The sequence below is a fragment of the Antennarius striatus genome, chromosome 8 (assembly GCF_040054535.1).
Source record: "Antennarius striatus isolate MH-2024 chromosome 8, ASM4005453v1, whole genome shotgun sequence".
NCBI lineage: Eukaryota > Metazoa > Chordata > Actinopteri > Lophiiformes > Antennariidae > Antennarius > Antennarius striatus.
This window is the reverse complement of record NC_090783.1, coordinates 10,158,293-10,185,931: the sequence shown is the minus strand read 5'-3', so window position 1 is coordinate 10,185,931 and position 27,639 is coordinate 10,158,293. Positions and strand designations below refer to the sequence as shown.

The 27,639-nt window shown below is 45.1% G+C and overlaps 1 protein-coding gene and 1 long non-coding RNA gene across 2 annotated transcripts in view; one reads left to right on the top strand and one right to left on the bottom strand.

The window, feature by feature from the left end:
* maml3 (mastermind-like transcriptional coactivator 3) overlaps positions 1-27,639 on the bottom strand; it is an 89,677-nt gene that overhangs the window by 14,567 nt on the left and 47,471 nt on the right. The gene's annotated exons all lie outside the window — the stretch shown is intronic.
* Positions 23,264-27,639, top strand: part of LOC137599718 (uncharacterized) — a 30,164-nt gene continuing 25,788 nt past the window's right edge. Inside the window, exon 1 of the long non-coding RNA XR_011036854.1 lies at positions 23,264-26,743. This is a non-coding gene — a long non-coding RNA (uncharacterized lncRNA). The remainder of the gene's footprint in view (positions 26,744-27,639) is intronic.

Below are 27,639 nucleotides of genomic sequence, written 5' to 3'. Positions count from 1 at the left end.
GGGACGTCCAATCAGGGGTGTACCACAAGCAGGCGCAGCGAAAACAATTATCCGTCACTGCTAACAGCTGCTAGTGGCGCAGAGGCTGGAGTGTGTTGGAGTGCGTGAGGCGGAAAGATCGCCAAGCCCATCTCCTCACATTCCCTGCCTCCCCTCTCCTCCATTGCGTTGTCTCTGGGGGTGTGGGGGGGTGATGATGTATGGAACCTTTCCTGATCACGCGACTCAGCAAAACAGACGGACAGAAAGCCGGGAGGAAGGACGGGAGGAAGAACAAAAGGATGGTGCGATGGTGTGTGTGAACAGAACGTGGAGGAATATTTACACCGGGGGGGGGGGGGGGGGGGGGGCATTTTTCAAACGTGTGTGAGGTGGGAGATGTTCTCCATTGCCCCCGGTAATGAAACGACTGATGGCTTGTGTTCTTAACGTGACAGCATTAGCTGTAGAAACAAGGATTTTCACTGGGAATGTTTGTTTTTGTATTTTCTGGCATCATCAGGCTTCCATCTGATTCTACAGCCCCCCCCCCCATTGTAGAAACAGCATCCCTCCTCCATCTGTGAATATTTGACTTCTACCTGTACAGGTAAAGGCAGCGTTTCTCACACGGCGACAAACACAAAGAGCCAATTACCTCGGCTCCGACCAGAGCCCGTTCCAGGCGCCGCCTGATCGTTTCCGCCAGACGACACCAATCAACGATTGGTTGAGAGGGAGGACGGAGGGCGGAGAGATGGCACAAGTAGGGTAGGAAGGAAAGCTGTTCGACCGGGAGGGCGGGACGGGAGCAGACAGATGCTCTGAGGAGGTGAGGAGAGGAGGAAGGAGGAGGAAATTTATAGGGGAAGTCATTTCTGAAGGAGTGGACTGCTGGCCGAGCGAGAGGGAAAAATAGACGTGTAAATAGAGAGAAAGAGGGGGGGGGCAGGTGGGGATGATGGAAGAAGAGTGGGAGGAAGGTATGGAGTGAGAAAACAAGCTCGACCATGTGTTTAAGTCTACAATAGCAAGACAAACCTCAATAGAGAAAAAGGTGTGGGTGGGAAAACACTCCACAGGGAGAGAAGAGACAGATGTAGAGGAGGCACAGGCGCAATGAAAGGAGGAAAGACAAAAGAGAGAGGAGACGCAGGCGGGAAAGAGACAAATCAAGAGAAAGCATGACGTTTAAAAAGATGACAGGAGGTAAACCGTCGCTGGAGATCAGTGACAGTCGACCGTCGAGGAAACTTTGACGAGGTGGGAGAGGAGGGATGGTGGGAAATTAAACGACAAGAAAAAACTAATTATTCTGTGATTCCTCTAATTAGCTCCAGCTTTACTGATGAGCTCTGCAAGGCAACAGACGTTCGCCAAAGGATTCACGCCGTCCTGACGGCGCGGGTGGGAGGGGCCGGAGCTGACAGGAGGTGGAGAAGGGAAAGTGGAAGAAAAGATGGCGCATCTGAGGTGGATAGGGAAGGGGATGGGGGTGGATGACATGGACCAGAGAGAGGCTGAAGGGTGCAGTTAGCTGACACCGCTGCACCGGATGCTCTTCCTCACGCTGCTGAGCGGACACCATCTTTAAATATGAAAATAGAGACGTTTCACATCAACAGGCTGGGCTTGCGCTAGCCATTCACCACTTCGCCATAGGCGAAGTAAATTCCAGATTGGCTACAAGGTTTTTAGACTGTGTAGCCACAGTGGCGTTCTTATTTTTACGGAAAAAAGGCTAAAACTCAATACTTTCTCGCTCGCTAGCGCTGCTCGCTAGCGCCGCTCGCTAGCGCCGCTCGCTAGCGCCGCTCGCTAGCGCCGCTATTGCTGCTAGTGCCGCTCGCTAGCACTGCTATTTCTGCATGCCGACGGAATTTAGCGGAAGCATGCCGACGGAAATAGCCGAAGTGACCTGAAGGCTGCCGATCATTAAATATGCACTCGGGTCATGACCTCCTCTCGTCCAATGAAAAACAAAAAGATTCTTTTTTTTATAAGCTAAACCCACGAATTGGTATACAACAAGGCGAGGAGGATCGATTGAAAGAAAATGACAATAGAGTGTTTTATCGTAGATTTTGCGTTAAAATTCTAATTGAACAACATATGGTGAATGCTGAGATGGGGGAGGAGTGGTGACAGACCAATCAGAAGGTAAATGAAAGATATTGTCAATACTTTTTTGTAGTCTTAGACTTTTGATCTCTATGACCGGCAATAAACAGAGATGCATGTAAATGTGTATTCACCCCGCTTGCTATTTTATATGCCTTTTTAAATTGAAATGAAAAATCATATTATCGAATTAAATTTTTTTTTTTAACTATGGCATACCAATGGTGTTGGTGGTGGTCAAAGTTAAAACGTCTTCTAGTCCAAGTAAAACTTACAAGTAAACATTGAGTAATATTTTGAATGACTGTATCTTCACATAGTGAATGCAAGTTTTCAATTGTTGAATCTCACATTCATACCTGCATAAAGTAGGATAGAAATAAAGATAGTTCAGCTTGAACTGTTGACTTTAGTGTATTTTTGTAGGTCAACTTAACAGAAGATTTTGCCCTCAGAATGCACCAGAATGCAGGAAAACAACCCCATTTTCTAAAAAACTTCCCGGGGGGGGGCCCGATCCTGGTATCCCCCCCACACCCCCCTATAACAAGTGTGGTTTTACACCCCCAACAATTGAGAACTTGCATTCACTATGTGAAGATACAGTCATACAAAATATTACTCAATGTTTACTTTTAAGTTTTACTTAGACTAGAAGACATTTTAAGTTTGACTTAGACACTTTGATTTTAATAAATTTGATTCTTGGTATTAGTCAATGTTTATTTGTAAGTTTTACTTGCTATTACTGCAAGCCGCTGTCTTGGACACAGAATGTGGCTTTTTGTGGCTTACTCACTACTTTTACACGGAGCCACAGTGGCTTAGTCATACTACCTCCTAGTGCAAGCCCAGAAAGGGTGTGGGAATCATTCCCTTTTTCTCCTGATAGACCAGGGAAAATTTCAAACAGACTTAAAGACACTTTGTTCTGAGGGCTAGAACCCGCCCCCCCTTTCCACTGAGACATTTTCCTGGTTGAATAAAGGTCAAATAAAGAAATGAAACGGCGACAGACGTGTCACAGGTGTGATCTCACTGTAATGGCGGTACGATGCTCGGGAACGGGGGTGTGTGGGGGGCTCCTATGAGTTTAGGAGAAGTTGGTTGATGTTTGTTTCAGTAAATAAGAGCCAAACATGAAAGTCTTCTTGATGTGAAGACACAAAGGTGCACGCGTTCGAATCCCTGCAGGTGTTCCCACCGCAAAACGTGACGGGATTCAGGAAAGAAAAGAGCAAAGGGTATGCTGTGTGTGTTTGTGTGTGTGTGTGTGTGTGTGTGTGTGAGAGACATACATGCAGCTTTATGTTGGCAGTCGGCACAGAGACAGAGCTGGGCGACACTTTTAAGAGGAAGTGCACAGGTTTCTGTCTGCGCTGAGGGGCTCATTTGCAGTTTGACTCTGGCGGCGAGGTGCGCCACGTGCCAGGAGCGTGGCGTCCGCCAAAGCATTCGTTCACTGATCACACACACACACACATACAAACACACGCAGACACGCTGTAGCTAATGGTTACTGGCAGTTCCAAGCACGAGTAAAGGGGGCGAAATGAAAGAGAGGGGTTAAGTCGGTGAGTATGGAGGGATTTAGACCTCAAACAGTTCGAGGGAAAGAGGGAGAGAAAGGGGGGGTGTAGGGGGTGAATGATTGACTGAGCTTGTGAGCGTTTAACTGTGCTGTACTGCTGCCGGTGAGCGATAGGGAACTCTGCAGGGACTGGGAATGAAGGCAGCGTCACCGGAGCGCCGGGAACATTTCTCCCCTCCCTCATTTCTTCTCCGGTTCTGCTTTTCTGCAAAGATGTGCTGGAAACGTGTCTGGAGTAATATGTTAGTTGGGATAAACTCCAGCAACCCCCCTGACCCACGAAAGCGTTGGAAACAGAATGGAAAATAAATTAATGAATAAAAGGTTCTGCCGCTCCGGTTCTCCGTGAGATGGATGGAGAACAAACTGTGGAAGGAAGACGGGATACCCCGCATCTCAATTCTCCCTCCCTTTCCCTCTACTGATTTACCTCTTTCCTCCATCCTCTGGCACAAGAAGGATAATTCTTTTAACAGATGAGATATCACAGATTATTGAGCCGGGATATTAATATGTTCTACATATTCCATGTGTGTTTGTGTGTTTGCTCTGGGAGACTAATGCCACACTTTGTGTTTCTGCTGCAGGGTAATCAATGACGACGCCACCGTACCACCGTTAGTGGAACAAAGAATTGGCGGTTAGCAATGCACGTGGTGTGTGTGTTTATTAATGTAAATATGAACCCTCCTCATCTCTGCAGCACAGAGGGATTACACGACGTTTTGTTGTTACAGCGATAAAATATGCTAACCCTATCAGCTAATCCTCGCCAGTGCAAAGAGTTCCTAACAAGGGGATGTTCATTAGCGCTAGCTAATGGTGGCTAAGATGTGCTAATGCTCCGAGTCCTCTCAGAAACCTGAGAGAGCCATTTGTGCTGGCCTCCTGAGATTGATGGGGGTGGGTGAGAGCGGCGTATTGTAGCACCGTTAGCTTTGTTCATTGACCACATGGGCATCAATACTGAGAGCGGCCCGAGGACAGTCAGAAACACACACACACACACACACACACACACACACACACACACACACACACACACACACACACACACACACACACACACACACACACACACACAAGCATTCCTCCATGGGAGCACGGAGGGAGGGAAATGGACTCGCTCACATCCACAAACAGCCTGTGGTCTAAACAATGTTAATGATTTCACCATTAGAAGTGAGGCATGAATCAGCGGTAATGGCTGCCAGAGACGGGATGCATTGATAAATTGGTACACACGTACAAACACGTACAAACGCGCACAAAGACGCATACATGCGCAATTCATGGAGGGAAATACAATTTGAACCACAAATCTTCAGATTGGAAAGAGCTCGCCTCATCGTTATGGAAGAAACAAAGGCAAACGTGACCGACCAATAAGGATAGGAGTAGCTGATGACCAACCGTAGGCCCACCTTAAGATACTCTACTACAGCGAGTCCTTAACTTTAAAACATTTGACTTATGAATATTAGGAGATCCAAACAAATGCGCGCCACCTTATCTGACTATTGTCCTGCAGCTCCGCTTTCAGCCACAACCCCCGTGGGTGCAGCACCACTGCGTCTTCTGCATCCTCTTCTCAAGGAGCAAATTGTAAGGAGTAAAAGTTTACTGTAAACTAATCTGGATTATAACAATCATGTGAATCACGAGTGATGCTTAACGGTAGCTCTTGGAACTATACTTGCGTATGTTAATATGATTATATTTTTATTCTTATTTATTGTACAGTATCATGATATTATATGCTTTAAGCGGTCTTCTAGTGATTTTTAGAGTCCAGTATTTGTGCTAGACAGATGTTAAGTCGAGTGAAATGACGTGAACTTGATTATTATTTTTCTGTGTATTTTGTTTCTGAAAACCAATGTATTACGACTGAACTCGTAATGACCTGTACCTGTATTTTATTTAATATGTGTTATTTTAATGTCCTGTAATTGCTTCTAGTCAGTCTTAGGGAATACAACTTTAGTTTTTAGATTAGTAATGACATTTAAATGACTTTAAATGGTGATTATAAATTTTAATGTAATAACTAATGACTTACAAACATTTATGTTTGTAAATTGAGGACTACCTGTAATGATAGCTTTTGAAAAACGATTCGAGCAAATCCTTTCCCAATTGTTTTTACATTAATGTCAAACATGAGGCTTTTGGAAAACCTCCACTCAGGTGTTGCAATGTCACAAGTCACATGACAACACGCTGGAAGGAGGCGGAGACCAACAGGAGAGTTTAGGGCCCGTTTTCCCAGGTGACTGTCATCATACGCTGCTGGCTATTTAAGTCTCATCTGCAAGGAGAGAGACAGGGAGGAGCAGGAGAGAAGGAGTGGGATGGCAGAAGGAGGAACGGAAACCTAGGCTCTAAATTTAGCTTGATGCGACATTCCAGAGAAGAATAATATAGCTTCCTCGCGTCGTAGCAGAGGTGAGAGATAACCATCCTGGACCGCCAAGAGGTCCGAACAAATCAGGAGATGGAGGAGAGTTTGAGTATGACGGTAGTTAGAAGGAAACAACAACGGAAGAGGAAAAGTTCAGCGACTTGCTGGTTGACGATGTTTCCACAGAGCGGGAGCTCAGGGAAGTTATCATGTGATGGTTCGCTCGTCCTCATGTCTCTGACCTTCAGCAGGGGGAGGGAGGGACAGAAGAAAATAGTGAGGGGAGGAAAAGAAGAAGGGAGAAGGAATGCTAAAAGAGCAAAAGAGGAGAGGCAGAATGAAAAGAAAGGAAAATGAAGAGTAGCATCAAAACACAGATAGGTGAACACAAAGAAGGGGAGCTGCAATGTACTTCCATCCATATTTCTGTTGCGTGCATGAGTGTGTGTCAGTGTGTGTCACATGAGCACACATACAGCTTTGGGTTCATCGCCTGCCCGGTAACGTGAGGTAAGCCGATCTCACCTGGACAACGTTTGAGTGACTAAGAGATGAGAACAGCGGGGCGTCGGAAAGATAAAGCAGACCTGTGTTAACTCGATTACAGCGCAGAGCTCAATCCTGCAAAAAGAGCAAAGGGATGAAAGAGTGACAGAAAAAACAGAGAGAATGAGGGAGGAGAGGGGGAGGGCGACTTTGTGCAATTTCAGCAGGAACTGTTTGTGCTGTTCCAGACCGGGGTGACATGGCAGCGGCTAGCGCTAACAAACAAACGGCAGCACCAGAACATCACAATCAGGCTGGGGCTGGTTGGGTTGGGGGTGCGGGGGTGGGGATGGGGGTGGGGCTCCTGCTACTTAATTCCAAAACGGTGCTAACGGACGAGTGATTGAAGGGTCGACAGGAGAATGTGTGCACAAGTGACCTCCTGTTACAAGCAGACAAACAACACCACCCCTTTTACTGCCCCCTCTCTCTCCTCTCGGGGGGGTAGAGCAACGGGGTTAGGGTGGGGGGTGGCTAATAACGAGGTCAAACACAGATCTGTCTTCTTATCAATTGGACTCCATCAAAGCATGGAGAGACAGAAAGAAGAAGAGATGAAATATGGAACAACGGTGGTGGAGGACGGTATCGGGCAAGGTCATGTTACTATGGAGATTTCACAGGGGCACGATGTCGAAGGCAACTGTTGTGGCTGTCCAACACATCACGGTCTAGAGGAGGAAAGGGAGGAAGGAGGGAGGACAGGAGCCCAGAAAGAGCACGAGAAGGAAGGATTTGGTCTCTGCTAGGGAAACGATGGAGGACGTAAAAAGACTGTATGTGTATGCGATGCAGCAGCCCTCCGCCAGATTACAGAGTGACGTAGTGTTAGCAGTTCTGTGATAGGAGCTCTGCCACAAGAAGAGGAAGAAGAGGAGGAGGAGGAGGAGGAGGAAGAGGAGGAGATAGAGGGAGAGGACAGAAAGGGGGAGGGGTGACGAGGTTCTTTGCTGGAAAAATGGTCTGATAGCCAAGAAAAGGGCAGGGAGGAGAAGGGAAAAGTGAGACAGACAGAGCCACACAAAGGAACGGAGCACACACAAAGAAGGACAGGCAGAGGAAAAAAGAGGGGAAGAGGAGAGAAAGAGAGCAGAAGAAAGCGACTGAAGAAAAGAAAGCTTATAAAAAAAGAGAGTTCTTTGTTTGAAAGATCAGAGCCGGGAGGCGTGAGGTTAAAAAAACAGAACGGCAGAAGAAGGAAAACAGAAGTGGTAGGCCCGAAAGAAGGAGAAGAAGATGAACGAGGGGAAAGACAGAGAGGAAGAAGTGATGTGTCACAGAATGAGTGTGTGTGTGTGTGTGTGTGTGTTGGTGTGTCCGCATAGCAGCAGCAGCTAACATTTACAAAAAGGCAGCTGTTCCATTAGCTACTGCCATTGTGTCTAATTACATCCTGGTCTCCTTAGACATAGACACACACCCCGCCTCACACACACACACACACACACACACACACACACACACACACACACACACACACACACACAAACACACAACATATGTCCACCAACACACACACACGCACATGAGCTGCCTCTCCAGCCAACCAAGAAATCCCTAGCATGCTCGCTAACAGGGACGGGAGCTGGGAATGACGGCGTGTGCGTGTGCGTATGTGTGTGTTAATCACAGTGTCACGCACACGCCCATACAACTTCACCCCCATCAACACAAGAACACGCAGCAAAGAAAGGGTCCACGAGTGTCTGTGTACTCCTCTCTCCTTCTCATAGGCCCCCCTTCCTCCTCCTCCTCCTCTTCCTCCCTTTGAGGAGAGGAGGATCTGAGGCTTTTGTAAAATACCAAACATACCAGAGAAGCCACATGAAAAAGAAAGAGGCAGCTTTTAGGAGCCTCAAAAGACACACATAGACACGCTCAATGCGGCACAAACCTTACTGTTGGAACAAGAATGAGGCTCTTCACACACAAACACACATACACACACACCCACACCCACACATTCAGTGATTATGATTCAAAAACAACCAGACAAACATATATTCACCAAAAACATGCAGATGCACACGAACATGCAGGCGTCCTCCCTAATCAGCTCAGTGGTGTAACGTTTGGATCACAGGACTCCTTGACAATGGCGAGACAGGAGAGCTTACGTTGTATTAAAACAGACGCACCGAACACAAGCATCCTTCACGCTAAGCGCTGCTGGGAACCGTCCATCTGAGGAACACGGCTGCATGGGAATAAGAGCACCAAACAGGGCCCAGGTTTCTCCTGGGTGGGTTCATGTTAGGGCACAGTGTTCCGTTTACACTGGAAGTTAAAGGACTTGTAAATCAATCAATCAAGTTTTATTTACAAAGCAGTTTATCATGGCAACAGACATTGCAAAGCATTTTAACAGACAAGCAAGTGACAGCGTCGGGGAAAAACTCCCTCATTGAGGACAAAACTCCGGGCAGGACCCAGACTCTTTTGAGCGGCCATCCGCCTCAACCGGTTGGGTAGAAAAGATATACAGTGCGCCACTGTGCATTCGTGCATCAAAATTCGCAACTTCACCTCATTGCGGATCATTGGGAGGTGGTCACGTGATAATGTACCGCATTCTATTGGCTGAAGGCATCTGGAAGTGAGCTGCGTTCCGTGAGTCTAGGACTTCCATGAGACACAAACGTGCTTTAAACAGTCGATAAGAGTGTAAGAAAAGGAAATACAGAGAGAAGGTGGTTTAATATCAGTATGGGAAGGGTTCATAAACGTTTAAATTACCATAAATAATAAGATAGTTTGTCGCTCTATTGCGGAATTCGTTATTCGACTGTGGTTCCTGGAACGCATTATCTGCAAGTAACAAGGGCGCACTGTACAATGAAGATAAGGACAGGGTAATAGAAAGAGAGACAGAGAGAGAGTGGCAGATAGGCCAGATAGAGCCAATGTCTTTATGGTTATAGTTAGGAGATTTGATGCAGGCGCTGAAGTGGGGACGGGAAAGTCAGGCTGTGTTCATCGACTCCCGGGTTGTTGTCTTCAATACATGTTCCCCATCGTGTAGCTGGTTAATTCAAAGCACAATTAAAGCTGCATGGAAGACTGTATGGTGGCACGGAAGAAGAAAGGAAGAGGACCCCAGTCGATGGATAGATAAGGGTGATACTGGTGGGATTAGAGGAGCAGGTCCACAGTGGATGGAGGGATAGGGGGTGAACCTGAGCAAAACCTGTGAGGACATTGAGCACAGAGACTCAAATTGCTTCCAAGGAGGAAACGATTTCCAGGGTGTTAGCAGCCTGTTAGCATGATGGCTCAAAAAGTTCTGAATGAGTTTAGAGATGTCCATTAGATTTGTCACCATGAGATCCAGCACACATCTGAGTCCAGCCAACATTCACTGTGGAACATTCACAGAAGAACAAGCCGGGAAGCACCAGGAGAAAGCAGCTGTCTGGGGGCACCACATGAAAACCATCCCTTTCTGGGGGGTGGGGGGTTGTCTTGCTTTTGCCTCTTGGTTGCACCTGTTGTCACTTTTTACCCTTAAGCTGGTGAACCTGACTCACAATCACCTGTGCTTCCAGAAACCAAAGGATTGAAATCCCTGAAGTTTGACGGGTTTATGTAATCCAACGCCAACCGACTAAGAGGGGGAGATGGAAAGAAAGAGGGGGAGGGGGGACGCAGGGAGGACAGGTCATCTTCTTCTCTTTGTCACAGGTTTGTCTCACCGGAAGAAAAGGGGAGGAGCCTGTCTTATGAGTGACTGCATTACCGCCGCTCTAAGGGCACATTCTCCATTACAGCTCATTAGTTTCCTAAATCGCTATTCATTTTCTATCGGGTGCCCTGTGGTCTAATCCCATCCAGGAGAGGAAATTGGAGGCTGTAGACAAGGGAATGAGAAAGATCTGTCACGTCATCGACAAAGCGGCCGACACCTCGCTGATGACAAGCAAAGCAAATACAACATCTGAGGAGATGATCGCAGCCTCGCTATCGACAGGCAAGAGCGGGTTAAAGCGTGACCAACACTCTCTTTCACAAACATGAAAAAACAACAACACATACACAAGCACACACATGCACTCTTCATCCCTATTTCCATCCCCCACCTTGATTTATGAGCTCAACCTGGGAGATTGCTTTCCACAAGAGAGGGAGAAACATAGCAGCTCAGGAAAGACACACACACACACACACACACACACACACACACACACACACACACACACACACACACACACACACACACACACACACACACAATGTCATAAACCCATGTCTGCCGCCCATGTCAAGGTGAAATGGAGTGGGGAAACAAATAGATGTGTTAGTGGCAAACCATTGGTCCAGTGAGCAGTGGAATAACTGTTCTCACAGACACACACACACAGACACAGACATACACACACACACACGCGTGATTTATTTTTTTTCATCCACATCCAGCAATCAGCAGGACAATAAAGCCATTCAGATGGTGTCTGATCAGGACTCGATCCGGTGAAACCAGCTGACGCTTCTGGTGTGTTGGCTAATAGGCTGTTCCTTAATTCTGGAATAACCCGGCATTCCTGCTCCAAACACATGGAGAGCGGTGAGGCTGAATGATGCCTCCTTCATCGTGTGTTTGTGTGTGTGTTCTCTAACAATGTGACATTCGGTCAGCAGATGCTACTGCAAGCATTTCTATTTCAGGTGTTTAAGGATGGCATTGTCATACATGTATGGAAGTGTGTGTGTGTGTGTGTGTGTGTGTTCCTCTGACATGACAACATCCAAAACTGGCTTAAAGAGACCCAAACGCCCTTGATAGTGACGCACAACCGCAGTCAGCCAACAGCGTAAGTGTCAAAACAATTACTGAAGAGTTATAGTAGCACACCCACGGTCAGTCCTGACGATAGGTCTGTGTGTGTGTGTGTGTGTGTGTGTGTGTGTGTGGCCTTACTCACAACAGAAACATATAACCTCTAACACCACAAATAGCCCTCTGAATGTGTCAGCATGATCTGTAGTCTATTATTGTCAGGCCGGCAGGTTGGATGGAGCGCCGCTGCGGATTACCTCCATAGCTGAACACACTAAAGGATGGAATGGTAGTATTTAGCATTCTTGGGTTGGGACATCACACAAACACCTTTCGTATTTAATGTATTGTAACATGTTGAGGTCATTGAGATTTTAAAAAAGTGATGTAGGAATGTGACGTCATCATCTCAGGCTCATTGGTTAAAGACATGAAAACCAAGCATGATGGTCCTCCGTCATCATCCTGCAGGCAGTATTCAACATGTCTAAGGTAAGATTAGCTGGCAACGACTGGTGTTATGCTTCTTTTACCGACTGTCGTCTCTGTTCTGAGTATTTTTATTCAATCCAGTTCTCTCCCTGTGACGATGGAAGTCTGGATTTGTACAGACTAAAAGCGGCGCGCTGGCATCAATGTGACCAAAATACAGAGATGTTAAGTGAAACAAAAAGACTTACGTCTGAAAGGGATTTAACTTTAAAGAAATACAGTCATTATGTGTAAAAACTATACAATGAAACATCCAATTTGCTTTTATTATACTGTCACACTGCGTCTGACACTCTTTTATTGTTTGGCGTTTCAGCGCAGCGTGGCAGCTGGTGGAGTTCTCAAGCTTACACCAAGATTACTGCGGAATGAAAGCAGCAGGAAGTGTGAGTTCACACCGCTTTCTGGAAAATCAACTGTACTGACATGTCAATTAATAAATGTGATCTGCAGTAAAAGGTCAATAGTTGATTGTCCTATTGCAAATCGAGATGTTTGCTGAAAAAACGGTCCTTATAAACCAATCAAATCAATGCACAGACATGATCACACACAGTATAGAATATATAAAGTATATAAACACATAACTTTACTCACACACAAAGGTTTACTGTTGACTGTGTGGGAAAAAAAGCTTTAAAAACACTGAGCAAGACAAAAATATTGATGTGTAGTAGCAGATTTTCTGCCGTCTTGTGCAAAAACATAATAAAATAAGAATGGGATGGAATGGGAGTGGAGAATGAAGGCATAAAAGGAGGATAACAAGGCAGTGGCAACCTGTTTTACTGCTTACCTTTAAAGTGAAGGTTCATGAGGAAGGAGAATGAAACTGATGTCTTTCTCCTGAAGACGGGCTGTGATCTATGTCCACATGAATGGATTTCTAACTTATGACTTATGATTGTACAGTACAAAAGCATTCATAGCAATCAGATGGAGGCCAGATGAATAAATGTAACGCAGTAAAGCAGGTTTATAAATAAATAAATAAATAAATGAATGAATGAATATATAAATAAATAAATGTAACGCAGTAAAGCACATTTGTAAGACAGGTTTGTTAATTCTTCTTGTTAACTTTTTGTCTTCTTCTTTTCATTTCTTCTTTCTTTTAACTACTTCCTGTTATTTGACATCGACTACCAGATTGATCAGCGGTTAAAGTCCTGAACACGCAGGAACCAAAATCCAGAGCTCCTGAGCTGCAGCACAAATCTGGAAATTTAGTAAAATTTACTCCAAAAGAAGTAAAAACAACATCATGTTTGCATCCAGAAACATCTGTCAGACTGTCATAATGTGTTTTTATTTAGAAAGGGAACTGAAATGAACCCGACCTACTGATAGTGGTGCAGCCGTCCAACCGTTATCCTACCGCTCGTGCTGTATCTGTTCTACAGGGGCACATTAAGCCACGCGCACACCAACAAACTGATGTATGGAAACACAGCACGAAGACCACAAGACACACAAACGCTGGTTCCAGGGTTTCTGTGGCGTACTGAAGGAATAACGACAGAACCGATGGAGGAGTTATAGCCAAAACCACTGGAAGACCTCTGGTAGGACGTCATGTAGATGATTCCACATGTCAGAACCTCTGGTCTAAAAGGAAACCAGTTAGAAACAAATCAGTTAGAAACCTGTTAGAACCAATGAGAACGTTCTACACATCCGTCAACAGAGCTGAGAAAAAAACCTAACAGCAACTAAAGAACGTAGGCAGAAAGATTCTCTATTACTTCACTAAGGGATGAACTTCAACTCAGAGGTCATGTGATACAGGATTGTAACGCACTTATACTAATAATAATAAAAGTGGTACTACTACTAGTAGAAGACGTATTTTTTTATTAGTAGTAGCAGTAAAATTAGTAATAGTAGTAGCAATAGTGCTAGCAGTACTTGTAGTAATAATGGTATTAATAGTAGAATTAACAGTAGTAGGGGTGGTAATAGAAATAGAAGCAGCAGTAGTAGTAGTAGTAGTAGTAATACTAGTCATAGTAATAGTAGTAGTGGTAACAGTGGTAGCAATAATAGTTGTATTAATAGTAAAAATAGTTGTAATACTTGCAGTACTAGTGGTAGAAATAGAAGTATTATTACTAGTAATAGAAATAGTAAAATAATAGTAGTAGTAGTCGTTGTAATAATAGTAGAAGTAGCAATAATAATAATAATAATAGTACTACCACTACACTACTAGTACTAATAATAAGGGGGATCAGATTGGTGAGGAAAGAGGGAATAAAGTAGGGAGGGAAAGGAAAGAGATGGAGGGAGGCCGCTTAGTGATAAATGACAAAATATCAATCATCATCTTGGAGCTTATTTGACTTCCTTTTTAAAAAAAAATAAGCAGCAGCTCATGGGGGTGTGAGAGAGGCTGGGGTGTGGGAGTGGAGTGGAACAGACATGTGAGGACAATGACGAAACCCACAAAGAGTCTGGACGCCAACAAGTCATCCTTCCTCACACCTGGAAACAATTCCATCAATGCTTCCTCAACTAGAACCACGGCAGTCAGAGACTACAACATCCCGCGACAACCCTGAATTCAAAATTTTACCCTGACCTTCTTTCACGTTAGATTAGGATAAGTTGCGGGATGTTGCAGTGTCTGAATTAAAATTTTTACCTTGACCTACTTTCATAGGTCAGGGTAAATCAAAGCATAGTTAGATCAAAGCACTAGCTTTGATCTATGGTCTTACTCACACTGGCCTTCACCCTCGTCTTTCTATCTTATCCGGTTCCTGAGTGTACAAAAGTTGACCTTGACATAGTTTTCTCAATGTCAAGGTCATCATCTCATTTCCATCCCCTTTGCGGCCCGAATAATGTGCTTTTTGTTTCATCTTTCTATCTGCAACGGTTGTGAAGATATTTGATGGACTAACGGACGAACGAACACACAAACACTGACAATTACAATACATCCCCTTTGCGGGATGTAATTAAGCTTCCTGTCAGAAAAGGGATGGGGGAGTAGATAACATCCGGTATCTGATGACCAGCTTCCTCCTCTGGCAGACTGAAGATGTTCCCTATCCCATCTTCCTGGGACATGTGGAAGCGAGTTGTCGCTGAGCAGCGCTGTGAGGAACTCCAGGCCTCTGGAAAAACACTCACTGTTTCTGAACATCTGACGAGTCGTCTCCAACAGGAAGTACAACATCCCGAAGGACGGACACAGCTCCACGTACGACCAACCCGGCCTGGAAACAACAAAGTGACTGCTGTCTGACAGACACACAACCTTTTCACACTCTTCCTCGCCCCTCCTCCTCCTCCTCTCGCGGTATCAGGTACAAGCTGCTGGATTAGACTCCTTTAAGAGCGGATTAGCCGTGTCGGAGCCGTTTGAGGTAAATTGCTCCGAGGAGTCAGTTTACCCCTTCCACCAGCAGCAGCACCTCCTCCTTTCTCTTCTGTAAAACAGAGTCAAAATTCTCCACCTAATCCTCAAAGAGCCTCGTCGCACCCCCATCACCCCCCCCCACGTCTGCCTGCTCGGTTGTGTTTTTTCTACTCCATTCTTTCAGCCCACACAGAGGAGCGATGAGGAGTGGAGGAGCGATAGACATGTGGGACGGGTGAGGAAGGGGTGAGGCTAGGGTGTGTGTGTGTGTTTGTGGGGGGGGGGGTTGGGGTGTGAATCAAGGAGATTCAGACACACACATGAAGGTGAGGCGTGTACATGCACCTGCTGGAGCACGCTGGCGCACGGTGCCCGTGTGCGTGCATCTGCGTCTGACTGAGCAGATGGGGAGGATGGGGTGCATTTTGGGGACGAGGGCGGGATCACATCTGTGTTGTCTCTCGTGCTCCTCTTTGTGTGTGTGTGTGTGTGTGTGTGTGTGTGTGTGTGTGTGTGTGTGTGTGTGTCACTTGGCATGGAGGCAACATTTAGAGTCATCAGCACGCACAAGGCGGTGAACAAGTTGGAAACTTCAAATGAATGGATTGGGTTTCTCCCAGCTGTAACGGTCTGTAAATATGTCACATGAATTGTTTTCTGTTTCTTCCAGGCTTATATCCAATTTGTGCAACACTGATAACGTGCTGCTAACGCAATCTGTGGCCGAGCCTGCGTCCATATTTATCACCAAACCCAATGCGAGCACAACCCGCTCGGACGGAGAGGGGCTGTCGCGTGGACGCACACACACACACACACACACACACACACACACACACACACACACACACACACACACATACACACACAAACCGGGTCTGCCTATCCCTTGTCTTGAATCTGCCATTGATTTAGGCTGCAAGGTGCTGTGGGCAATGGTTGCCATGGCAACCGGCAGGCGAGCAAGGCAGCCAAAGTTTGAGCTGGCATGAGGAGTGTCTGTGTGTGTGCGTGTGAACCGTTTGTGAGAGTGCGTATATGAGAGGTAGAGCAACCAAGCATGCATTTATGTTTCTGTGTGTGTGTGTGTGTGTGTGTGTGTGTGTGTGTGTGTGTGTGTGTGTGTGTGTGTGTGTGTGTGTGTGTGTGTGTGTGTGTGTGTGTGTGTGTGTGTATGTGTGAGATGCTGGCGGGGTGACAGCAGTCTGTTTAGTATGCAGCCTTGCATCTCCATTCTCTCCCTCCCTTTGGCCCACAGACACAGCATAAGAATGAACCCCCCCACACAAACACACACGCTTGGCTATGGTAGTATTTTTTATATATGCATATACTTAAAGTGGCACACTCCGAGACATACAGTGTCCTGATTGGTTAAGATGGTGAGGCCTGCATGTCAATATTGCAGATGAGGTTAACATTAGTGTGTGCTTAATTACACACACACACACACACACACACACACACACACACACACACACACACACACACACACACACACACACACACACACACACACACACACACACACACACACACACACACACACACACACAACTAAACATTCCATACAGTGATGTTCCTCTAGAGAAGAAGCCTGTTGGTGGAGGTGTGTATTGATATTTCCTCTCCATCTCTTCTATTCACACCCCAGGGCGTGTTGAACGGGTGGAGGTGTGTTTGTGATGAATGAAACAGCTTTGTCGGTGTGTGTGTGTGTGTGTGTGTGTGTGTGTGTGTGTAAGACGCATCAGCAGCACCGCAAGAAAAAATCATTCCCAGGGTCCCCCGACATTCGCCACACACACACACACACACACACACACAGATACACACACAGATACACAGCAATCAGCAATCATTCACAGAGAATTAAATATGTTTGTATCGCGTTCAGATGTCCCGTCATATTCAGACAGTTCTCTTTATGATCGGTACCGATCATACTGATCGACACACACACACACACACACACACACACACACACACACAAAACTAAGACATATGGATACATAAACACACACACTTACACTCTCTTAATTGTGTCTGTTTATTGTGTATCAACACACACGAGCTTATGACAAGACTAAAGTCACATATCAGACAGTATACTATTAAAATGGATATAAACAAATATATTCCTATGTATGAATTGTAAATATACAGTATATTACGATTACACACACACACACACACACACACACACACACACACACACACACACACACACACACACACACACACACACACACACACACACACACACACATTATTGAATGGGAGTAGTGAAGTGCAGTTCAGCACTAACAGATGCCTCGAAGCACAGCAGAGGAAAAGTGGTTAAGGAGGCAAGGAGGAGGCAGACGGAGGGATGATGGGAAGGGGGAGGGGAAAGGAAAGGAAAGGAAAGGAAAGGAAAGGATAGGAGGAGGTGAGGAGAACAGGATGCACCCAAGAAGAAATACACACAGAAGGAAGGAGAGAGAGGGATGGAGAAAGACAAGAAGACCCTGTTACCTCTCCACCATCCCGCCCTGCTAGATCACCCCCCCCCCCCCTCCAAAGGACTGGAGAGCAACAAGGCTCTAGCCCTGACACGTGTCTGAGAAAGAGAGTGAGAGATGGAAGAGCGAGAGGGAGTGAACTATATTCACTGTGCGTGGGGGGGTGAGGGGGGTAGACTGACCGGTAGATAGAAGTGAGGGAGGGAGTGGAGGATATCTCCAGCGTATGGGGATAGATGGAGGAAAGAGAGGGAGCAATTCTCTCTTCCCCCCTGTATCCCTCCCCCTCTCCCTCCCTCCATCCTTCACAGTGAGGTTTGAAACAGCCGGATGGACGTTCCTGAGTTTAAGTTTAAAAACGCACCCAAGTCCATGGGGCCCCCCAGCACATGGGCCTATACACTTTAGATACTGTATGAAATCAGCTGGCATTAAAACGGCTCCATCCAATAAATACAAAGAATAAACATAGAGGTATGTAAACAAATAGAGATTAAAATAACAAATAGGCTAATGTACATTTTTCTTATTCAAAACATAAAGCTTCAGTTTTCTCTATAGATTAAATAAGACCAATGCTTGTGTGTGTGTTTGTAATGTAGCCGCAAGAGGGCACAAGGCAGTGTCCTACTGTGCCGGTCCTAAGCCAGGATAAATACAGAGGGTTGCGTCAGGAAGGGCATCCGGCGTAAAACTTTTGCCAAATAAAAGATGCGAATCAAACCTATGACTTCCATACCGGATCGGTCGAGGTCCGGGTTCACAACGACCGCCATCGGCACTGTTGACCTACAGGGCGCCGGTGGAAATTGAATTACTGTTGGTCAAAGAAGGAGAGGAGGAAAGTAACTTTGCACGAAGAAAGAGGAGCGCCAAGAGGATAGGACTGAGAGTAGGGACGTTGAATGTTGGAACTATAACAGGAAAAGGTAGAGAGTTGGTTGACATGATGCAGAGGAGGAAGGTAGACATACGGTGTGTCCAGGAGACCAGGTGCAAAGGTAGCAAGGCTAGAAGTTTAGGAGCAGGGTTCAAGTTGTTCTATCATGGTGTAGATGGGAAGAGAAATGAAGTAGGAGTTATCTTGAAGGAGGAGTTTGTTAGGAATGTCCTGGAGGTAAAAAGAGTGTCAGATAGAGTGATGAGTCTGAAGCTAGAAATCGAAGGTGTGATGTTCAATGTAGTTAGTGGGTATGCTCCACAGGTAGGATGTGAACTGGAGGAGAAGGAGAAATTCTGGTTGGACTTTGATGAAGTGATACAGAGCATGCCTAGAAGTGAGACAGTTGTCATTGGTGCAGACTTCAATGGACATGTTGGTGCAGGAAACAGAGGTGATGAGGAGGTGATGGGCAGGTTTGGTATCCAGGAGAGGAACGCAGAAGGACAGATGGTAGTTGACTTTGCAAAAAGGATGGAAATGGCTATAGTGAATACTTTCTTCCAGAAGAGGCAGGAACATAGGGTGACCTATAAGAGTGGTGGTAGGAGCACTACATTGTTGTGCACTACATTGACTTGTTTGCTAGGTTGGACAGTAAGGAGGGAGAGACTGATCTATACAGGTTGGCAAGACAGAGAGATAGAGATGGGAAGGTCGTAAAGCTGATGAGCCATACAATGAAGTTATGGGAGAGAGTAGTGGAAGCTAGACTAAGGGCAGAAGTGAACATTTGTGAGCACCAGTATAATTTCATGCCAAAAAAGAGTACTACAGATGCAGTATTTGCTTTGAGGATGTTGATAGAGAAGTACAGAGAAGGCCAGAGGGAGCTGCATTGTGTTTTTGTAGATCTGGAGAAAGCTTATGACAGGGTGCCCAGAGAGGAACTGTGGTATTTTATGAGGAAGTCTGGTGTGGCAGAAAAGTATGTTAGAGCAGTGCAGGACATGTATGAGGACTGTAAGACAGTGGTGAGGTGTGCTGTAGGTGTGACAGAGGAGTTCAAGGTGGAGGTGGGACTACATCAGGGATCAGCTCTGAGCCCCTTCTTGTTCGCTATGGTGATGGACAGGCTGACAGACGAGGTTCGACAGGAATCTCCATGGACTGTGATGTTTGCAGATGACATTGTGATCTGTAGTGAGAGCAGAGAACAGGTGGAGGAGAAGCTAGAGAGGTGGAGGTTTGTCCTGGAAAGGAGAGGAATGAAGGTTAGCCGCAGTAAGACAGAGTACATGTGTGTGAATGAGAGGGACCCAAGTGGAAGAGTGAGGTTACAGGGAGAAGAGATCAAGAAGGTGGAGGATTTTAAGTACTTAGGATCAACAGTCCAGAGCAATGGAGAGTGTGGAAAAGAGGTGAAGAAGCGTGTACAGGCAGGATGGAACGGGTGGAGGAAAGTGTCAGGTGTGATGTGTGATAGAAGAGTTTCAGCTAAAATGAAGGGAAAGGTGTACAAAACTGTGGTGAGACCAGCGATGTTGTTTGGTCTAGAGACAGTGTCACTGAGGAAAAGACAGGAGACAGAGCTGGAGGTAGCAGAGATGAAGATGCTGAGGTTCTCTCTGGGAGTGACCAGGATGGATAGGATCAGAAATGAGTACATCAGAGGGACATCACATGTTAGAGGTTTTGGAGATATAGTCAGAGAGACCAGACTGAGATTGTTTGGACATGTCCAGAGGAGAGATAGTGAATATATTGGTAGAAGGATGCTGAGTTTTGAACTGCCAGGCAGGAGGTCTAGAGGAAGACCAAAGAGGAGGTTTATGGATGTAGTGAAAGAGGACATGAAGGTAGTTGGTGTGAGAGGAGAGGATGCAAAGGACAGGGCTAGATGGAGGCAATTGATTTGCTGTGGCGACCCCTGAAGGGAAAAGCCGAAAGGAAAAGAAGAAGAAGAAGCTTGTGTGTGTGTTTGTGTGTGCAGACATGCGCGGGGGTTGGGGTGACTCACAGGGCTATTAGCAATGGTGGTAGACTGCATGGTGATATCGTGATCTCCTGCACGCACGCACGCGCACGCACGCACGCGCGCACGCGCGCACACACACGCACACAATCAAACCTCTCCCTCCAATTTATCAGAAATAAAAATTCCCCCTGAAGCCTTCCACTGATGCCAACACCTGTCAATCCACTCTCATCCAATCATCACTCAGACAGCCCTGGAGAACCGCCTCTGTGCTGCTCGCTTGAGAAGCTTGTCTGTCTCACACACACACACACACACACACACACACACACACACACACACACACACTGAGGCTACTGCATCATCCGTCATTTGTGTGCGAGTGTTTTTACTCGCCCACTTGCTGCTTCCACTGAGACGTGCACCGCTGTCGTGACGGTAACCGCAACAACAGGCATAAATTAGCGTCACGGCGATATGCAAAGCGAGGGAGCAACAATTAAAGCTTGACTAACGAGCTTTTGAGGAGCAAGGCCTGAGTTTCCCCGAGCAGCTGCTAACTGGATTAGCTTCCACACTGAAAGGGAGCGGCCGGAGCGCAGAGACAGTGATGCTTAAGCACCACCTGTGAGGCAACATGCACAAAAGGCCAGAGGCTAATGTGCCGATATGCTAATGCAGACAAAGAAAATTGAATCCAAACACAGTGAGCATCACTTCACCCCTAACACTGTGGGGGGATATCAACAAATCACACACAAATTACTGCACTAAAACAAATGCGCATGCAGACGCGTCTGCGGCTGACCTCTGACACGTTTAGCAGGCGTTCGTTCAGTGTGGACATTCCAGCCACTGCCGTCACACAGGACGACTGGCAAACCAACAACCTTCATACAATTTCCTCCGGGATTAATAAAGTATCTATCTATCTATCTATCTATCTATCTATCTATCTCAGTTCTATCTGTATAGGCCGTTTCTTTAGATGAAAGCTCATACTGGTTTTTAAAGTTTTTAAAGCTGGATGCCCTTCCTGCAGCATCACTGCATTTTGGGATCACCATTTAAAACCAGGTTTTAGTCAAAGCCGTTCAATCTGTAGATAACATGCTGCTCTTGGCATTTTATAGTTTTCTTCATAAGGAAAAGATTATCCTGGGTTAAGCTTCATTATTGGGTCCGTTTCACAAAGCCGGTTTAGTGGAAAACCTGGGTAAGTTAACCCTGAAATCAGGGAAAACCAGGGCTTTCGGTGTCACAAAGGGAGGTAACTTAACCCAGAGTCAGAGGAGTAAACCTAGCCTGTGTCAGAACGTAAACCTCTTGGTTTGTTACCACAGTAACAGACTCTGAAGCTAGCCTGGTCTGGAGGAGGGGCCGTGTCACAAAGCAGGTGCAGTGGAAACCCAGAGTAAGTTAACCCTGAAATCACGGTTCTCGGTTTCACAAAGGGGGTAACTTAACCCAGAGTTAGAGCAGTAACCCTGGCTTGTTTCACATAGCGAGGTAAAGTGAACCTCTGGGTTTGTTACCGCAATAACAGACTCTCTGAACATAACCTGGTCGGGAGCAGGTTTTATACCACAAACCCAGGGTTTCTTTTGACTCCGCCCCCTTTCCCCGCTGCTCGCGCAGCTTCATTTCCTGGTTCTGTCGGATGGAGAGTCTGACCGAAGTAAGGTTTAATAAATAACTCCCTATTTTAGAGGTATTTTAGAGGTGAACATGTCATGTCCGTTTGACAAGGAGCCCCTTGATGGAGTTTCAGCGATCATTCACAGAGAATTAAATACGTTTGTATCGCGTTCAGATGTCCCGTCATATTCAGACAGTTCTCTTTATGATCGGTACCGATCATACTGATCGACACACACACACACACACACACACACACACACACACACACACACACACTGCGTGTAGCGCTCCGTTCAGTTTTTCATTTTTTATTTGCAAACGGTAATTTTCCTATATAATGTGGGAGATGCTCAGTGCGCCTCGCTTTTAAACTTTTACCCCAGGTTTTCTATTTCCCTGGAGAGAAACCCGTCAGGATCATCAAGGAGGAGTTCCACAGGATTGCAGGTGAATGATGTAGAAATCTGATTAATTTGAAAGTATGTTCTCTTAATGATATTGTGCTGCAATCCCAGACATTAATTTCTTTCGGATGTCCCAATGTAATTTGCTGCCATAGGTGGTACCCACATTCCCATCAAGGCTCCCTCACATAATGAAGGTGATGATGTGAAGAGGATGTCAATTCACAGCAAATATATGCAAGTACAAGTACATTGACTACTGTTTCTACACGTTAAAGACTGCATCATAGATAAACTAACATCTGTCCAGATCATATGTGATGCTGCAAACTACATTTTCCATCTTTATTTATATAGCGCCTAATCACTTCAGCAGACATTTCAAAGAGCTTTAACGGACAGACACCCAACAGAACCCTCCAGAGCAAGCATAGCATACTGATGTGGAGACGGAGCAGCCCTGATTGGTTCCTGACTCACAGGTGTATGATGAGTCTCACCTGAGCAACAGACTAATGCAGTAACTAAAGATTAGCACAATAATTCACCACAGCGGGCAATAAAAACATACAATATACATTTCATTTGGTCATCTTTATTACTTATAAATACAAAGTTATTTCTTAGATCATTTTAGTGGTGAAAATTCTAATATTCAACATGATTCACTTGTGAACAACACCCACCTCTAACTTTGTATTTGTATGTTCAAATCTGCCCTCCTAATCTGGAGGTCCAAAGAAACCATTTTTTATCTGTTGTCTGTATTTCATAGAAAGCGAATTGGATAAACTTCTGTAACAAATAGCTGGAAATACATGAGGAGGACATCAAAACATACAGTTGCATATGAATGCCACAGAAAGAATCGCTGGTGTTCACTGAGCGTCTATCTGTACATTGGATGTGACGGACTGTCCTGCTTGCTCTGTTAAAAAAAGATGAGAAAGTGTTGATCCTTCAGTGGAGGCTAAATGTCACTCTGAATTGCACCAGAATGTTAAGGAATAGGAACAATCGGTAACAGAAAATATTTGACCACATTTCTTTTCTTCAATTTCCTGTTAATTTCTTTTTCTTTTTATCAATTGTGTATTATTTGACTAAAAGTCACAGAGAATTGAACATGGAATGCCTATAGATGAGAGCACATTTATGTGTGTGACAGGAGCATTCTGTTGGCGATAAAACAACTGAAAAGCCTAAAGTCCACTTATTATTTACTGTACAATGTCATTATGTTATAATGAGGAAGAGGAGGATCCCTAACGAGATGATGCAGAAGTCTGACCTGTGTGAACGATGTTTTTAAACTTCGTTCTCAGCTGTTGACATGTGCGCTTCTCCCCCGCTGGATTACATCTAAGAAAATAATAAACTATTATTCAAGCCGTTTACCTCCGTAATTGTACCGTGAGTCCAACAGACTACGTTTAGACGTACGCGTCGACTTGAGCAGCAGTTTCAAGTCATCTCTCTCTTCTTTACAGCTGCAACGCTGTTCCTCTTTTCATAACATGTCCTCTAAGTCTTCATACACGTAGATTACAATCTGCACTTCAACTGCGTGAAGTAACGCGGAGCGCGTCTCGTCCGTCGTCATGGTGACTCATCGAATCTGGGCTCCATTGATGATGGCTTTTTAAAGTGGCGTCGCGCCTGCTAAACTGTGGGTCAACTTACCCTGGACTACAAAAACTAACCCCTAGAAGCACTTGTGAAACTGAAAACCCTGGGTTTCCAAGTTCAGGGTAAAGCAACCCAGAACCACAGGTTGTACTCGGGGGTCGTTAGCCCCGCTTTGTGACGTGGGGCCGTTCAAAAAGCAGGTTTAGTGGACAACCAGGGTGAGTTAACCCTGAAATCAGGGAAAACCAGGACTTTCATTTTCACAAAGGGAGGTAAGTTAACCCAGGGTTAGAGCAGTAACCCTGACCTGTTTCATGACGCGAGGTAAAGTGAACCTCTAGGTTTGTTACCGCAGTAACAGACCCTCTGAACTTAACCTGGTCGGGAGCAGGTTTCATTCCACAAACCCAGGGTTTCCTCTGACTCCGCCCCCTTTCACCACCGCTCGCGCGGCTTCATTTCTTGGTTCTGTCGGACGGAGACTCTGACCGAAGTAAGGTTTTATAAATAACTCCGTATTTCAGAGGTGAACATAGCATGTCCGATTGACGAGGAGCCCCTTGATGGAGTTTCTAATTCACAGAGATTTTAATTTTTTTTGTATCGCGTTCAGATGTCCTGTCATATCCTGTCGGACAGTTCTCTTTATCAGTTCTCTTTAAAAAGGGATGAGAATCTGTTAATACTTAAGTAGAGGATAAATGTCACTCTGTATTCCACCAGAATGGGAAGCAATGGGAAGAGAACAATCAGTAACATAAAATATTATCCCACCTTTGTTTTCTTCAATTTCTTGTTAATTTCTTTCTTTTTTTTAAATCAATATTAACTCCTGTGTGTATCATGTGACTAAAACAGACAGAAAATAGAACCTGGAATACCTTAAAGCGGTTATAAGCGGTATAATGCCACGGCCACTGTTGTGGCTATTACTGTATCAAACAAGCTACATGTCAGCTCTCGATTTCAGTTCTTAGATAATATAGGTGTACGCAATGGTGTGAATATCCTTCTCAATTGTTTTTCTAACGTTCATATGCCGATTTACTGTTTTATTTACACAACAATAAAACGTTTTAATGTATTTCATTATTTAACAGAACCTGATATAGATGAGAGAGCATTTATGTGCGTGAAAAGAGCGTTATGTTGGGGATAAAACAACCGAACAGTGAAACGTCCACTTAATACTTACTGTACAATATCAAACATAATGAGGATGAGGAGGATCCATAACGAGATGATGAAGTCTGACCTGTGTGAATGATGTTTTTATTTTCATTCTCAGCTGCTGACGTGCCTTTCTCCCCCCCCACTGGATCACACCTAAATAAAATAAATTAATAAACTATTATTGAAGCCGTTTACTTCCGTATTTTTACCGTGAGTGCAATGGACTTAGAACTTGGGCATTGACTTGAGCAGCAATTCACTCCCACGACATGTCGCTCTTCTTTGCAGCTGCAACGCTGTTCTGTTTCTTCTGAAAATGTCCTCAAAGTCTTTCTATTCATAAATTAAAATCTGTACTCTGACTTCCATAAAGCGTTGCGGTGCGCGTCTCGTCCGTCGTCATGGTGAATCGATGAATCGGGGCTCCATTGATGATGGCTTTCTTTCAAGTTGTCGTGTCTGTTAACCTGCGGGTCAATTTACTCTGGGTTAGGAAAACTAACCCTGAACTGCGTTTGTGAAACCGAAATCCCTGGTTTTTCCAAGTTCAGGGTAAAGCAACCCAGAACCACAGGTTTACCTCAGGGTAGGTTAACCCTGCCTTCGTGAAATAGGCCCATTATTGCCAATATAAACAACACTGATATTTACATATAGGCCCGGTCCACTAAATGCTAAACTACAGCTTTCTGCCCACAGAATGTGAGGTAATGTCTAGACTGCTTTATCAAACCTGGTTGGTGTGAGCCTCTGTAATTCATCTGAACGGTTCAACATGAACTGACTGAAAAATGATGCTTCTGTTAAAGCATCACATCCACTAATCTGTGGAAAGAAGTGTAATCCTGCTGCCAGATGAGTCTGAAGCGAAGGGCAGTAGAGATCGCTGTAACAAGCAATAAATCTGGCTAGCAGAGGAGAAGTGAGCCGGCTGTTGTCCGCCCCGTTTGTTCATAGCTGTTGGACAAAATATGATTTAGCAACTTCCAGCCACGTCGACAACACAGCAGCTTAACGACAGCAGATGAGACTCGAGCGTTTGCCTTCTATTGTGGTCTGTGGCCGTCTGTTATCCTCTTCACAGTGGAGCAGCAAAGTCATCGAAGGGCAGATTCTGTCGAGGATATTAGTTATGACCTTGACTGCCTTTCAGCGCGCTGCAGGAAAGTTAAAGACAGCCAGCTCTGCTTTGTGGCCTCTACATCCATTCGTGTGGCTCTGGATTGGTAAGCACGAGAGCAGTTGACGTGAACCTTAAAGGTGAGGATGAGCATCGTTCAGTTTTTGTTTTGTTTTTTTCTGGAACGGAAAGATTTTCACCCGAGTGACAAATGTCTCCAACTTCAGCGCTTTCCCTTCTTAAATTGGGAAGATCGACTGAAAGACATTGACTGTTTTCGTGATAGCTGTCTTCAGCTTGTAACTGTTGTGCTTCTTTGTTTGTTGCGTTTGGCATATGTTGTCATTAATTTCAAGATTTCTCACCACAACATACTGAAGAATTTTACAGCTTTTTGTCCAATGCGCCTACAGTTTGGGCACAGATGGTCCTATAACTAATATTAAAGAACTGATTGCCAAGAAGCCCTTTAAGGACAATGAAAATTGCCAACTGTCTTCGCTTTGTGATCCAATCAGTTTTCATCGAACGTATTCTCTAGAGATTTTCTGTTCCTCATAAAGGGAGATTAAAGAGGCAAATGTGGCAAACGTGTTGATACAACAACTTTTACTGTCAAGCACTCTGGATCCTACACCTCTGACCATGAAATCTGATTTCATTTAAGTATGAATTTACACCCTTGCTTTGTAACGCCAGCCTGACAATATCACTGACAAAACGGAGGTCCTTTTCCCTCAGACAAAGCATTTCCAAACACACAACTGGCAAATGTATTGAAGTGCTTCCATAAGCAGTGAATATTAAATTATAGAGTAAAATCAGTGGACTTCCCCTTTAGATGCTACCAGGCTGCCATCATGTAAATAATGATTTACAGCTCATCTCCACCCACATCCTCTCTGATAAATGGTCCATACTTAAAAAGAAAGCACCCTGCCATGTGTTCTGTGGTTTAGAGTAATTTTGCTATTGATCACTTAGTGCCTGACTATATGCAAACAATAAAGAATAAACCTATTAATTCAGTAATGAC